At 41.6% G+C, this 14,545-nt stretch overlaps 2 long non-coding RNA genes across 3 annotated transcripts in view; one reads left to right on the forward strand and one right to left on the reverse strand.

Moving 5' to 3' along the window:
* The window catches only part of LOC146673017 (uncharacterized), a 406,340-nt gene that overhangs the window by 173,244 nt on the left and 218,551 nt on the right, over positions 1-14,545 (reverse strand). The window lies entirely within an intron of this gene.
* On the forward strand, positions 2,984-7,821 carry LOC146673021 (uncharacterized). Its single transcript, XR_014910409.1, has 2 exons — positions 2,984-3,122; positions 4,447-7,821. It is a non-coding gene; the product is annotated as an uncharacterized LOC146673021 (long non-coding RNA).

Consider the following 14,545-nt stretch of genomic DNA (forward strand, 5'->3'; position numbering starts at 1 on the left):
AATTTCATGAGTTTTCGAGCATGTTTAGGCTCTCAAACGGCCAATTCATTTGCCGAAATAATAATAATAATAATAATAATTAAAGCTGCAAGCAGCGTTATGAGGGCCCGAGCACCCCCGGCGCGTCGAGCCATGCCCAACACCTAAAACCAGCACGTCCGATCGATGTCACATTGATGGAATTCATGCATTTAACTACCAGCTAACATTTCAACTCATTCATTCATGATTAGCTAGTCGTTCCACTAGGTGGCACTCTAACCATTATGTACAAATGGCATAACAAACATTTCCGAACTCGAGTCTCATTATGCCTGCGACCTTTGGGTGAGATTGGACATTGTGTTTTTGAGTGAAAGCAGATTACTTCTTTTTGGCGAGTGATTGAAACTCCACATGCCGCCATGACCACCCCGTTTCCCTGAACGTAAAAAGCTTCGCAATTTAACATCACAAAGGTCTTTAGATTCCACACACTGGAGAATGGTTCAATATGATGAAATCCCTTGGAGGAGTACGTCAAAGCACGGTGCCTGAAAAGAGGGGAAAATGTTGCCAAAATTGCACATTAATTTTAAAATGGCTGACTTCCTGTTGGATTTGGGATATTGCTCCAAGAGACTTTTTTGTACATCTTGATATCTCCTATAAGCTTACCAGGTTTCAGACTCATACATAAAACACAGAGCAGGGGCTGTGATTTTGAAATTTTGTAGGGGGCGCTGTGGAGCCATTTTGGGATATTCAATGAAAATGATCACATGCCAACAAAGCCTTAACCACATTGGAGGTGTGCGCCAAATTTCACGACTTTTTAAACTTTCCAAGCCCCTCAAAAGCCACTTCATCTTTCATGGTGGACCGCGTTGCCACCAGGGTGCGGCGTTCAGTTTAAAGTCACAATTTTTGCACTGAAGCATCACGAGGGACTGATGGTGATATTCACCGCTTTTGAGGTGGCCACGATGAACCTGTGAAAATCAGTACAACAAAATTAAAGCCATGACATTTCCTGTTGCCACTAGGTGGCGCTGTACGTATTCCCGACAATGGGCACATCAATCTGTTCAGGGCGGGTCTGACATCATGCCTGTAAAGTCTGGTACTGAACAGACTGGATTTCATTGAGGTATACTAATTTGTTTCTTCATGGTGTGACATCAAAGTTCGCCATGCTGCTGGGGTCACACCCTTTTGCGAAAAGTCACAGTTTTCACTGTAACCCAAGACCAACTCCTTAAGGCTTTCCTGGAGAAATTTGAGGCTGCAGGTGTCACCCATCACTATACTGTACCCCAAAGTGTAAAACATGACATTTCCTATTCCCACTAGGTGGCGCTATCCCTGGTGTCAAATATGGCAGTTGAAATATGTTCAGGGGTGGAGCCTTATCATATGTGTTCACTTTGGTCAAGGACAGAAAATCTAAGACAAAATGAGAGGCAATAAGATTTTCATGGCGAGTCATCGAAATTCGCCATGGCGCCACGGCCTCATAGTATTGTGAAAACTCAAAAGCTCCGCAATTTAACATGGCACAAGGGTGTAGTTGACACTGTCCAAATTTGAAGTTTATAGGACCAAATCCCAAGGAGGAGTTCGTTAAAGTTCGAGGCATGGAAATGGCAAAATTAGAGCCAAAATGTCACCTTCTCTTCCAAATGGCGGACTTCCTGTTGGGTTTGCGTCAATGGGCCCACAGACTTTTTTGTTCGTCTTGGCATGATACACATGTGTGCCAAATTTCATACATGTAGCTCAAACCATGTGGTCGTAGGGCTGCATTTAACAAGGCATAGGTGGCGCTCTAGAGCCATTTCCCAGTGCTCATATGTAAAACCATTAAAATACAAAATTTTTCACCAGACCTGGCATGTGTGCAAAATTTCATGAGTTTTTGAGCATGTTTAGGCCCTCAAAAAGGCCCTTGTTTGGGGTGAATAATAATAATAATAATAATAATAATAATAATAATAATAATAATAAGAAACGGAGCAGATACAATAGGGCCTTCGCACTCTCAGTGCTCGGGCCCTAATAATAATAAACAGAGCAATTACAATAGGGCCTTCGCACTGTCAGTGCTCGGGCCCTAATAATAATAATAATAATAATAATAATAATAAGAAACGGAGCAGATACAATAGGGCCTTCGCACTCTCGGTGCTCGGGCCCTAATAATAATAATAAACAGAGCAATTACAATAGGGCCTTCGCACTGTCAGTGCTCGGGCCCTAATAATAATAATAATAATAATAAGAAACGGAGCAGATACAATAGGGCCTTCGCACTCTCGGTGCTCGGGCCCTAATAATAAGAAACGGAGCAGATACAATAGGGCCTTCGCACTCTCGGTGCTCGGGCCCTAATAATAAGAAACGGAGCAGATACAATAGGGCCTTCGCACTCTCGGTGCTCGGGCCCTAATAATAATAATAATAATAATAATAATAAGAAACGGAGCAGATACAATAGGGCCTTCGCACTCTCAGTGCTCGGGCCCTAATAAACAGAGCAATTACAATAGGGCCTTCGCACTGTCAGTGCTCGGGCCCTAATAATAATAATAATAATAATAATAATAATAATAATAATAATAATAATAAACAGAGCAATTACAATAGGGCCTTCGCACTGTCAGTGCTCGGGCCCTAATAATAATAATAATAATAATAATAATAATAATAATAATAATAAGAAACGGAGCAGATACAATAGGGCCTTCGCACTCTCAGTGCTCGGGCCCTAATAATAATAATAATAATAATAATAATAATAATAATAATAATAATAAGAAACGGAGCAGATACAATAGGGCCTTCGCACTCTCGGTGCTCGGGCCCTAATAATAATAAACAGAGCAATTACAATAGGGCCTTCGCACTATCAGTGCTCGGGCCCTAATTAAATTTAAAGTCTCAAATAACGGCTCAGTATAACTCCCATTTCCGGTTACGTGTAACCTACGTCCACGAATCGGCGAAGACTTCCATGATTACGTAGCCAGAACATGCGGAAGTGCTTATGTGACTGACTTTGTTTACAACTTACGGACTGTGAGTACAATGCATTCTAATCTCTTTTCGGAGCCCTATCCCGAACGATTATCGCCAGAAACCAGGTCAGTAGAAATGTTGAATATCATTTGTGATAAGAAAAGTAGTCTGCTTAAAAAGTCCTGTAGAAAATATGATAGAATGCCGCGACGTGATGCATCAAATGTTACCGCTATGGACAAAAGGACCGGAACCAGGCGTAGATACTTTAACATCAAATAAAACTAGTGCAGGCTCTAGCAAAGAAAATAAATCTACCGCAGGAAAAGCTAGTCTTGCATGTTCAGCCGTTCAGCCTACAGCCCCACCTCATTACGATGAGACCGAATTAATAGTCGCTGTAGCAGCTGCACGTAAACAATGTCAGCATTCTGATCCAACCAGCTCAAAAGAAAGCGACGAAAAACCTGAATCATATGCAACGGATCTTAGCCATCTCTTTAAACAGGATCAGGAAAAACAATATATACGCCGCAAGGAAGAATTAGCAGAACATAAAAAAAAAAGAGAAAAACTTTTGAAAGAAGAATGTGAGGAACTTATGAAAAAATTCAGACGACTATGAAGAAAAACTTTTGCATCAGGCAGTGTCCACGATAGACACCCACATGAAACGCCACGATATCGTAGCTAGAGGTTTAGAGGTAGCTAAAGAAATACCTGTTACCCGAACTTTAATAAAGACTTATCTAAAAGAAAAAAAGGAAAAACAAAGCCAGAATGACAAAGGTCCTTACGCCAACACTCGCGGTAGTAAACAAACAGACCCAAAATCTAGTGACGTCATTGACACTTACCCCTTTATGATAATAGGAGATCAGTGTTGTATTCAGCCCCCTAAAATCTCAGAATTAGTGACAACTATTAAAGAGCTTCCCGATCCTCTTAAAAATCCTACAGCCTTTGTCTCTGCACTACAGAGAAGTACCAGATATCACCATTTGGGTGGTCCGGATTACAGGTACATATTGTGTCAATGCATTCCTGGAGTAACCGAGTCACAACTCATAAGAGAGATAGGTGAATTAGACCCAAAGCATGATAAAGCATCCACAACTGCAGAGTTTTTGTGGGTAAATAATGACAAAATCACCGATTTCTTTAAGAATCTAAAGAAATTCCTGCTAACAATGTCCAGAGACAAAATTGACTTAAATGCAGTAACTATGTGTAAACAGAAGCCTGATGAATCTATCCTAGTATTCATAAAACGCTTTATGCACTGTTGGACAAGCTAGAGGTGCAAATTTAGCTCAGTTTTCCAGCAGCCGCAGACACCCAGAGCAAAAATGAATTTGTGTATTTCATTTAACACAAAGTGTGAAATGTTTGCTGACACTGATAACAGCTTATGTTTTCTCTGCCCTATGTACCGACATGATGGAGAAGGAACATCCTCTGTGTCAGCTGGACCCTCAGCAGAGAATGAACTCAACATCCTTTTTGTCCGGTACTCTATGTCACACACTGTGCCAAAAAAAAAACGTGTACAGACGCCACTAACAGGTAATCCCATGACTGGGAGCCACACTTTTGTTTCTCTAAGGTCAAACAGTGATTTTGTTACATAACTCAGACATAGGTTACGAAATATGTCGTCACATAGATCTAACCTACCCTATCGACTGTACTATTTCTGCACTTACGTTGCCAGCTGAATACCAGAATATGACATTGTGGTCAAAAAGTGAGAATGATATAGGATTTATTGACTGTACACTTTATCACGTACACCTATTAAAACACAACAAGCCAGTATATGTCAAGCAACATCCCATTTCTGCCGAAAAAGCCGCAGCCCTAGATGTCATGATAGGAGATTTATTGACTACAGGAGTAATAAAGCCCACACTCCTGTCAATCCTGTGCCAAAGCCTAACAAACCTGGCGTATGGCGTTTCATACAAGACTTAAGGCAAATTAATGCAGTCAACATTCCTCTGCCACCTCTCGTTTCAGATGTTCACAGCATATTGACATGCATTGCATACACATTTTACCGTGGTGGATTTATGCTCCGCTCCTTTTTCTCAGTAAGACACACAGCCGTTATTTGCATTCACACATAGAAATCAGCAGTACACTTGGACTCGTTTGCCCCAAGGCATGATGGACAGCTCTGCTGCTTTCTCAATGGTGCTTCACTCCTCCAGGGCTGCACCCTGATCCACATGTGGATGACCTCCTCCTCTGTGCTGAAAGTGAAAAACTATGTCAAACTGCTACACACATGCTTCTCCAGCACCTCCAAAAGACTGGCCACAAAGCATCAGCAAAGAAAATGCAGTACTGTCAGACTTCTGTTCAATATTGGGATTCACACTGTCTCACGGAAAACGTTCCATGACTGCAGACAGGGTCAAAGCTGTGACCTCTGTCCCTCGTCCCACTACACAGAAGGAAATGTTGTCCTTCCTGGGCATGGTGAACTATTGCAGACAGTGGATACCAGACTGTTCTTTTCATGACCACATTCTGCGTGACTGTTGTAAAAAAAAGACAAGCCTCCTCGAATACTGTGGTCCACAGAAATGACTGCCTCTTTCAATGCATTAAAGGGAGTGCTGACCTCCGCCACTCAAAGGTGCTGCCTGAATTGTTCAGGAATGCCGGCCTGCCTGAGGGCAGTAGCAGCTTGCTCTATCATGATAAGGGACTGCGAGAAGCTTACACTCTCACATGACACTATTCTACACACCAATCACCAGGTCACGACCATTGTAGCAAACATAACTAAACAACATATGCAAATCTCACTATAAAAGCGAGCAGCACACCTGATTCGCCAGCACATTTATTGATCCTATGCTGTGTTCTTCTGACCGACAGGATGGCTCAGACAGGCTTGATGTTCATGACTGCATGACACGTATACAGGAATCCACAGCACCACGTCCAGATTTAGAGCAAACACCTATCCCAGACTCAGCCACGGTTTATGTGGACGGGTCCTGTTCAAGGCCGAGTGACAACTCATTTCTTTGTGGCTATTCAGTGGTGACATTGCCTGACATCATACTAGAGGCTCACTCATTACCATTTCACTCAGCACAAAAAGCAGAGCTCATGGCTTTAATACGCGCCTGTGAGCTACATTTGGATAAGCATGTGACAATTTACGCAGACAGCCGCTATGCATTTGGCGTTGTGCATGACTTTGGCACATTGTGGAGACAAAGAGGATTTAGATCTGCTGATGGAAAATAAATTGCTAAATTCTGATTTTGTGCAAAGACTTTTTCAGGCTATACAGCTGCCATCGGCCGTTGCAGTTGTAAAAACGAAAGGACACAGTACAGCTGACACAGACGAAGCAACAGGTAATGCCTTAGCAGACGTGACAGCCAAGGCTGCAGCTGCATCACAGCTCCCACCTCCACAGGAAGTATTATCTGTGCCCCTACAGCTGTCACTTGTTAAACTCCCAGACTATTTAGGAACAAATGTTGATTTAAAATTCATACAAGAGCAAGCCTCTGCATAGAATAATGACTGTACCTTAGATGACAGAGATGGCCTATATAAAAACCTTGAGGGTTTGATTGCCCTCCCATATTCCCTGATGCCAGTCCTTGCCCGACATTTTCACTGTGTGAGTCATGTCGGACAAAGAGGGGTAATAGGGGCAATAAAATCAAGATTTGTAATTGAGAAAACATCACATGCAGTAAAAAGCATATTAGCAACCTGTTTAACATGTGCACGAACTAATGTAGGAAAATCAAAAGCGAAACATCAGCATTTACCACAACCAGATTTTCCATTTCATACATTACAAATTGATTTTACACACATGCCAGCGCAAGGAAGCATCAAGTACTTACTGGTAATAGTGGATCAATTTAGTAAATGAGTAGAAGCTTATCCAACATCAAAAGAAACTGCAGAAGTAGTCTGTCAAAAGTTGAGCAATGAAATAATACCCAGATTCGGAATACCTCACCAGATTAACAGTGATAGAGGATCTTCATTCACATTAGAAGTAATTCAAAAGTGTGCTAAAACTTTAATGACCTGGGTCAAATTACTTACTCAAGTCCTGTGTGAGATTAGAATGACTCCATCTGCAGTAACCAAATTATCTCCATTTGAAATAAGACTATTTCCAACACCATGGTCAGCTTCCAGAGGGGCACCGCTAGTAGAAGGTGATGTATATTGCATTGTCCACTGATGTTCACAACCTGGTAGAAAAACTGAATAATAACTATCAGAAAGTTTGTCTCTCTCAGCCTTTCCCCTCCACAGTTCCACCAGTGGAGACAAGGAGATGCATGTTGGAGAAGCCACTAAAACCAAGGACTCTCTGGGAGGCCGCACGTGTTCCAGCCCCAGACTGTACTGGCAGTGACGAAGAACCAGCATCCTCACAGACGGACAACCTCAGTGGATTCATGCCAGCAGGGTTAAGACCAGCCCAATCGGACCATCTCAGGCGTCGGATCAAGCAGACGACATCTCCGGCGGGCCAACGCCCGGAATGAGAGCAAATAAACACACGGGTAGATGACATCTCAGGCGAGCCAGCGCCCGGATCCAGTGTACATACACACACACAATCACTGATTAACACACAACGTCTGAAAGAACAACAACAAGGTACTCAAACATCCAGCAGGAACAGAAAGCCAAAAGTACCACATGATGTCTAACCTGATAAAGCTAGACTCATTCCATCCTGATAATGGAGAAAATGAAATGCCCATTGTCATCACACGACGCTTATTCTGTGTCTCTCGAACCTGGGACCAGGCCAGAAGACGACTGAAGAACTGTCTTTCTTATATATTTAGGTTATCTATCATATCTATCGCATTAACCTTAGGATTTCTCTTTGCTATTTTGTATTGTAAACTGCAACCATGTTCACATTTCTGCAGGTCATATTTTGCTGACTATACCTCATGCTCTATTTTGCAAGACACCTACTTAATGCACTCCTCACGTTCCCTAAAATCAGTAAATAGCAACATAGACGCCACTAATAAACCATTTTATGCACCCTCTAGAACAGGAGCTAACGCCTGGTATGAAAATGCCAGAACAGCCGCTCGTGATTTAGGAAACAGTAACTGTTATGTCTGTTCAAAGGCTAATCCAGAACAGGTAATAGTAGGATACCCCATATCCGGTTTCCCCCTCACTGAGGGACTAGAGGAAATCGGCGGAGATAATGCTCTCCTTAAGGACGCTTTACAGTTGACTCTGAGCCCTCTCGACTGCCTACTTAGACACACACACACCAACTAACCCTGAGACTCCATTAGGCGAATTATTGAAGTTATCTAATGACACCGCAGGGACCTGCGCCCCAATGAAACGCCCTAAGAATAGGTTAAAACCCTCACTGCCCTTAGGACAGATCCCTCTCCATTTTAATACTAGTATGATATGTCTGCGCAGACTAAAGTTAACTGGCCCAGACACACACATAGATTATACAAAGGATAACTATACATTCTTCTCTGACTCCCCAGGTGCACGCTGTAATGAGACATGGCTAGCTGTCTCTATGGCTGAAGTTTTATCATATCTGGAGGAACACACACACAGTTCAAGTTCGAGCAGAGAATCGATCATTGTTCCCCCAGAGGGTGTCTTAAATGATACTGACTGGGGGGGAGTTAGTTAAATCACACATGGTCACGCGCCTAACTAGAGCAATCCCACATGCTTATTGGATGTGCAATAATACCCTTAGATTAGCTTTACCTGTTAATTGGACCGGTACCTGTGGTCTAGTAACCGTTGATGTATGCTGTACTTTCATTCCCAATAATACCGCTCCTAACGGTTCATTCACACAAGCTATGAATAAACTTGAAGCATTGCAGATAGAACTAATTGCCAATACAGGCCACGGTCAGTGGCTACATAAGTGGCTACAGGACGTTTGGAAGATGGAAGGAACTAATTGTAGCCTTTGTAACCGTTGCAGCATGTTTTTGATGATTATTGTCTGTTGTGTGATACCATGTATACGCTCTCAGAATTTTTGATATTAAGCTTCCTCAAAGGACTAGTTACATTTATGATTTGTTTCACATTTATGATTTATCTTTATATTATGTTATTACATTCTGTCTTTATACTATGTTATCATTTCATGATAAAAGGGGAGAACTGTTATGATATTTTGATACCATGGTAGCATTTACAGGATATTGTTTTATAGTTGATATCATACATGAAACTGTTACTCAATAAGGTCCATCTACTAGTTGTTTTTCTCTTTCTCTCTGACCCAAGAATTAATGTGTAAGACTCACAAGCTGGTACCCCAAGGTCGAAAACACCACAGAGACGAGACCACTTCCTTACTCCCATCCTCCCTTCCTTATCTCTTAGAAAAAGGCTCGTTAAAGGCCAGGTGGTTTGTTTCAGAATTCACTAATGAAAGAACTCTGTATTCTGTGTATTTTGCTGGGATGATCATAAATTGTAGCTGAACTGATAAACTACACACAGGATACTTCTTTGCTCACAAGGCAGGAAGACGTTTCCTTATTTGGTCTGTACCGGTTTGAACTGAGAACTTGCTGACACACGAACCTTTTTTTCCTCTATATAAACTGCTGTGTATCAAATAAACCTTTGAGTCGATTGGGAAGGCAACCTAAAGCAGTCTCTGTTTTCTTGTTCTCCCAAGCTGCTCCCGAGCTCGTACTAACACGCTGAATGGCATACCTGAGTGTTACTTTAAATAATTAGGAATCTTAGAAGGAAAGGACAGAACTCTGCTTATCGCTCACGCCACGGAGGAAACCCGGGACGGCAATTTCCTTCAGTATGATTGTGTAACTGTTAGCCTCAGACAGTCAGTCAGTAGTATAATTCAGATCATAGATCTGTACATTTGCATATTTTTATAACTATAAAAAGAAAGCTGACACTTTCGAGACTTTATCTAATGTGTAAGCATCACAGCAGATGCCGTAAACGTAGCTGAGCGGCTAAAACAGAAAAACGATTATAAAAAAAGTAATCAGCAGTAGATCAAAAACAAAAGAAAACCATTAATCAACAAATGAACATTACCTGATGCTGCTGAATTAAAGCAGAGCAAATTACAGAGGTTTTATTAGAGACACACCTTAGCGTTTTGCAATTTTGCATAATGTTAAAAAGTTTAAATTTGTTTAGTAGCTTACTGAACGGCAGAAATTAGGTTTTCTTTTCGGAAGTATTTAAAAGGAAAAAAACAGCGGCTGACAGCGCTGTAAACAATGGTAGTCGTATGCGTAACAAACAAGCGAATAATGCAGAAAACAGATTTTTAGACGGGAAACTGTTCTGGAAATATACTGCGTGTGTGTGTGTGTGTGAGAGAGAGAGAGAGAGAAAGCTGTGCATGAAGTGTGATTTTATCCTGGTGAAAGCAAAACAGCAAAAGTCAGAGGAAATTCATGACGATGTTTATGTGAAGCGTAGTTCGGATCTTCTTTTGCTGCTGGTTCAGTCAATATTGTTTGAAGAGAAATTGTCAAGGGAAAATTGTATTTAGTAGTCAGTATAATCTTTTAGTGATATAAGTTTGCATATGGTAGAATACTGCATGTAGTTATTTGTATTAGGAAATATTCAACCATGTATACTTAGAGGCATATAATTAATTGTGTGTGATCTTTAACAGGCTGCAAAGGCTTGGTGTGTATTCCACACTAGGATGCACACCCACATCCTGGGAGCACGAGAAAGGTCGTACTTTCTCTTATTGTTTTATGGTAGGATTAACGTAGCTACGTTTGTTTTAGTCTAAGTGCTCTTTGTTTAGATGAACTGCAGGACTTCCTCACTGTGTTATCTAGGGTGAACCATCTAGGGTGAGGGGGAGGCTACCCTCTTCCTGACCAAGGATGTTTGACCCTTTGATCAGCAGTAACACACACACACACACACACACACACACACACACACACACACACACACACACACACACACACATACATACGCTCAATGGAGTATAAAATAAAGACCAGGGGCAAAGCTCAGCGCGAGTCTCTGAGACTGCCCTTGCTAGCAAGAACTTCTGTGTGTTTCTCTTCTCTGAGTCAGTGAGCTTTCGGCTTTTCCGACCGTGTCCGTACTGTCTGGTGAGAAAGCCGACATCTCACTGATTCTGATCCGTCAGCGGGTCCATGCTTTGTGTTTACATCTTTATGCAGAATCATGTACCTGCTCTCATTTACTGTTTTAGCTGTTTGGTGGTTGTTGAAATGTAGTAATATTTATATTAAGAATCGATTCAGCATTTTAATGAATCGATATCACGTTATCCAAGCTAGAATCGATTTTAATCGATAATCAAATCCTGCTCCTAGTAACTGTGTAATCATGCTTATGTACATCTGGATAATGACACAAACTAGTGTTTGGCGCTTCACTTTTTAATAAACTAAAATCAGACAGTTGCCAATTGACCAGACAGAAATCAGATTATAGGATCTGTAGTGTTGTTTATTTATATTATGGCGCTTATCATTTGTAATATTTATTACTGTGTGCATACTTTATTAGGAGAGATGAAATTAAAAAAAACATCTCTTCCTTGCTGGTTCCATCGAAGAAGAAATGCTCAAGTAACTATGTAACACGTACGTAATCCAATTCCACAACACAGTGTGATGGAAAATCAGCTGCGTTTTGCTGCCCATTTTATTTCGAATCTGGTGCGAACCGGTGAACCGGTCCCTGAATCAGTCACGTGGTACGGACTGCCCGCGAGGCCTCGAGCGTCACTGCATACGTAATCAAAGCGAGCCTCGATACGCGCTTCACAAAAACGTCCCCGAGATTACCCGTGTCACTACCCGATCCGTACCGGAAACCCGATCGGTACCCCGCATGCGCGAAAGGTGTCTACTTCCGGTCGAAGCATTTTACGATAGTTACAGGTCAGAGTATCTGTTAAGATGTTAAGAATAACAAGTATCTCTTAACATGTTTCCGCTAATGAAACATTTAATATAATGTAGACAAAAATAAAAAAATTAAAAGATAGTGACGGATCGGGACTCCCGATCCTTACTGCGCATGTGCAAAGTCAGACCGTACAAATCGGTTCTACCCGATCCGTACCGCGCATGTGCAGGGGTTTTCTTCTTCTTCTGTTCCTTTAATGGCAGTGTACTCCCCAGTGTACGAGGATACCGCCACCTGCTGACTGAGCGAATGAACCCTATTGTAAACTGAATTAGCGTCATTACAAACGTGTGTTAAATTTGATTTAGTGATAATCGAGTGTGTTTATGCTTGTCTGTGAGGAGAGGATTGTTGGAAAAGTGATGATAATGTCCGCTATTACTGTCAATTGCCAGTAAACACTTCATCTGGCTGCTGAATCTTCACGTGACATATTATAAAGTCTGTATTATTAACTCTGTCATTAGGCACCATTCTTCTTATTTTACGGCGCTGTTGTTCAATCGGGGAACGCTTTCTGTTGAGGAGAAAAGCAAAAATTTGTTGCGGATACAGATTATTCATTGTTTAAATGTCCTGGTAGTCGAAAAGGAGGCAGAGCTGCTGAGAAACGCTAGGAGCTAACTCGGCGCTAACCGTATCATTCAAATATATTGAATGTCGCAATGTTGGCAAAGAGAGGAAGTGACGTAAGATTTGCGCATGCGGGGTACCGATCGGGTTTCCGGTACGGATCGGGTAGTGACAACCCGACACACAATTCGATGCTTCGAGACACAGGACACATCACTACCATTCTGTCCTGTTTTGTTTTATTCTGTCTTGTTGTTGCCTGTTATCTTACAACCGTTTATGGACTGGCCTCGACTGACTCCTGGTTTTATGGGGTTTTTTTACTCTGAATTGTTTTATACATTCTAAACATGCTTTTATGAAGAACTGTAACTTAGGGTGTATTTGTTTTATTTATCTCTTTTAATATTTTTTTTACTGGTTTATGCTTTGTTTTATTGCTTTAGTGAAAGGTTCTGCTTTTTCCTTTAATTTGTCACAGAGTGTCAGAGAAGCCGAGGCTCTCTGTCAGTCGTTTGAAGGAGACAGTCCCAGATGTGACTAAACCAGGTGTGGGCCACTCCAGGCCTCAATGTCCTGTGTCCTGCAGGTTTTAGCTGTGTCCTTGATCCAACACAGCTGATTTAAACGGTTAAATTACCTCCTCAACATGTCTTGACCTTATCCAGAGGCCTGGTAATGAGCTAATCATTTTATTCAGGTGTGTTGACCCAAGGTGAGATATAAAACTTGCAGGATACCAGCTCTCGAGGCCTAGAGTTTCACACTCCTGCTGTTGTGTGTAAAATGTGATGCCAATGAGACGTTTGAAGTGAGCAGGGAAACTGGAACAGATTCTGCAGTGTCACAAACAGCTCACAGCCAATGAGCTCTGCGCTTTATATCCTCCTTCAGGCGGCCGTGCCGATCAATAATTGGACAGATGCTTTCAGCTCTGCTCTAACTGCTAGCATTGTTTCTGGATGTGTGTTTAAAGCCAGCTGTCTCTGTCATCCGTGAGCTGTAGGCTGCAGCAGAGTATAGATGTATGATATTCATGAGTGTCTGAAAGAAACTGAGGACATTTATAGATCCTAAGACCCATTTGGAGTCTCCTCAACATGAAATCCAGCTTCATGTTTATATTTCATCAAAGCAGGAAGTGCTGAGCTCAGCAAATCCATTTATTATTGACCTGGTTAGAATCCCAATGAGGAGAGCAACATTTATTATGTTGATTATCAGCAGAAAGGAAGAACCAATCATTCCTCAGATTCATGTTTATCCACATTATCAATAAAAGCCAGAAGCATAAAAAGACATTTATCAATAAATATTCTGAACATTTGATTACAATGAGCAGAATTAAAGAGCTTTTTATACGTTTCACTTTTTTAGGTTCACAGAGTCAAATTTAGCTTGAAAGTCAAAACAAAGAAATCCCAGATTTCCATCTTAATGAATGAAATGACTTAAAGTCAGTCAGCTGTTTTCTGCTTTATACTTTTACTTGTTGTGTTAGTAAAGTAAATTCAAAAGTTACTGCACCAATGCGCTATGAATACTACTGTTACTACTGTTACGACTGCAGGGTGTTCAGAATGTTGCTGCTAGGCTTCTGACAAAGCATCACAAACACTCCCATGCCACTCCCCTGCTGATTCAGCTGCACTGGCTCCCTGTCAAGTTCAGGGCCCATTTTAAGATCATAATCATGACTTATAGGGCCCTGCACGGTGTAGCTCCAACTTACATAAGTGATCTTCTTCTTCCTTATCACCCCAGCAGGTTCCTGAGGTCTTGTGACCAGGGGTTGCTGGTTGTCCAGCATACAAGGTCAAAAAACAAAAGGTGACAGAGCGTTTGTATCAGTGGCTCCCAGACTCTGGAACTCGCTCCCTTTGAGTTTGAGATCTGTGGACTCACTCATGTCTTTTAAAAAGCAGTTAAAAACCTATTTGTTTAAACTTGGTTTTGGTTGATTTTGTTTTGTTTGAGATTTTAATGTCTGTTT

The sequence above is a fragment of the Rhamphochromis longiceps genome, linkage group LG3 (genome assembly GCF_057381845.1).
Source record: "Rhamphochromis longiceps isolate RC_006_pf linkage group LG3, R_longiceps_female_GT1.1, whole genome shotgun sequence".
Lineage (NCBI taxonomy): Eukaryota > Metazoa > Chordata > Actinopteri > Cichliformes > Cichlidae > Rhamphochromis > Rhamphochromis longiceps.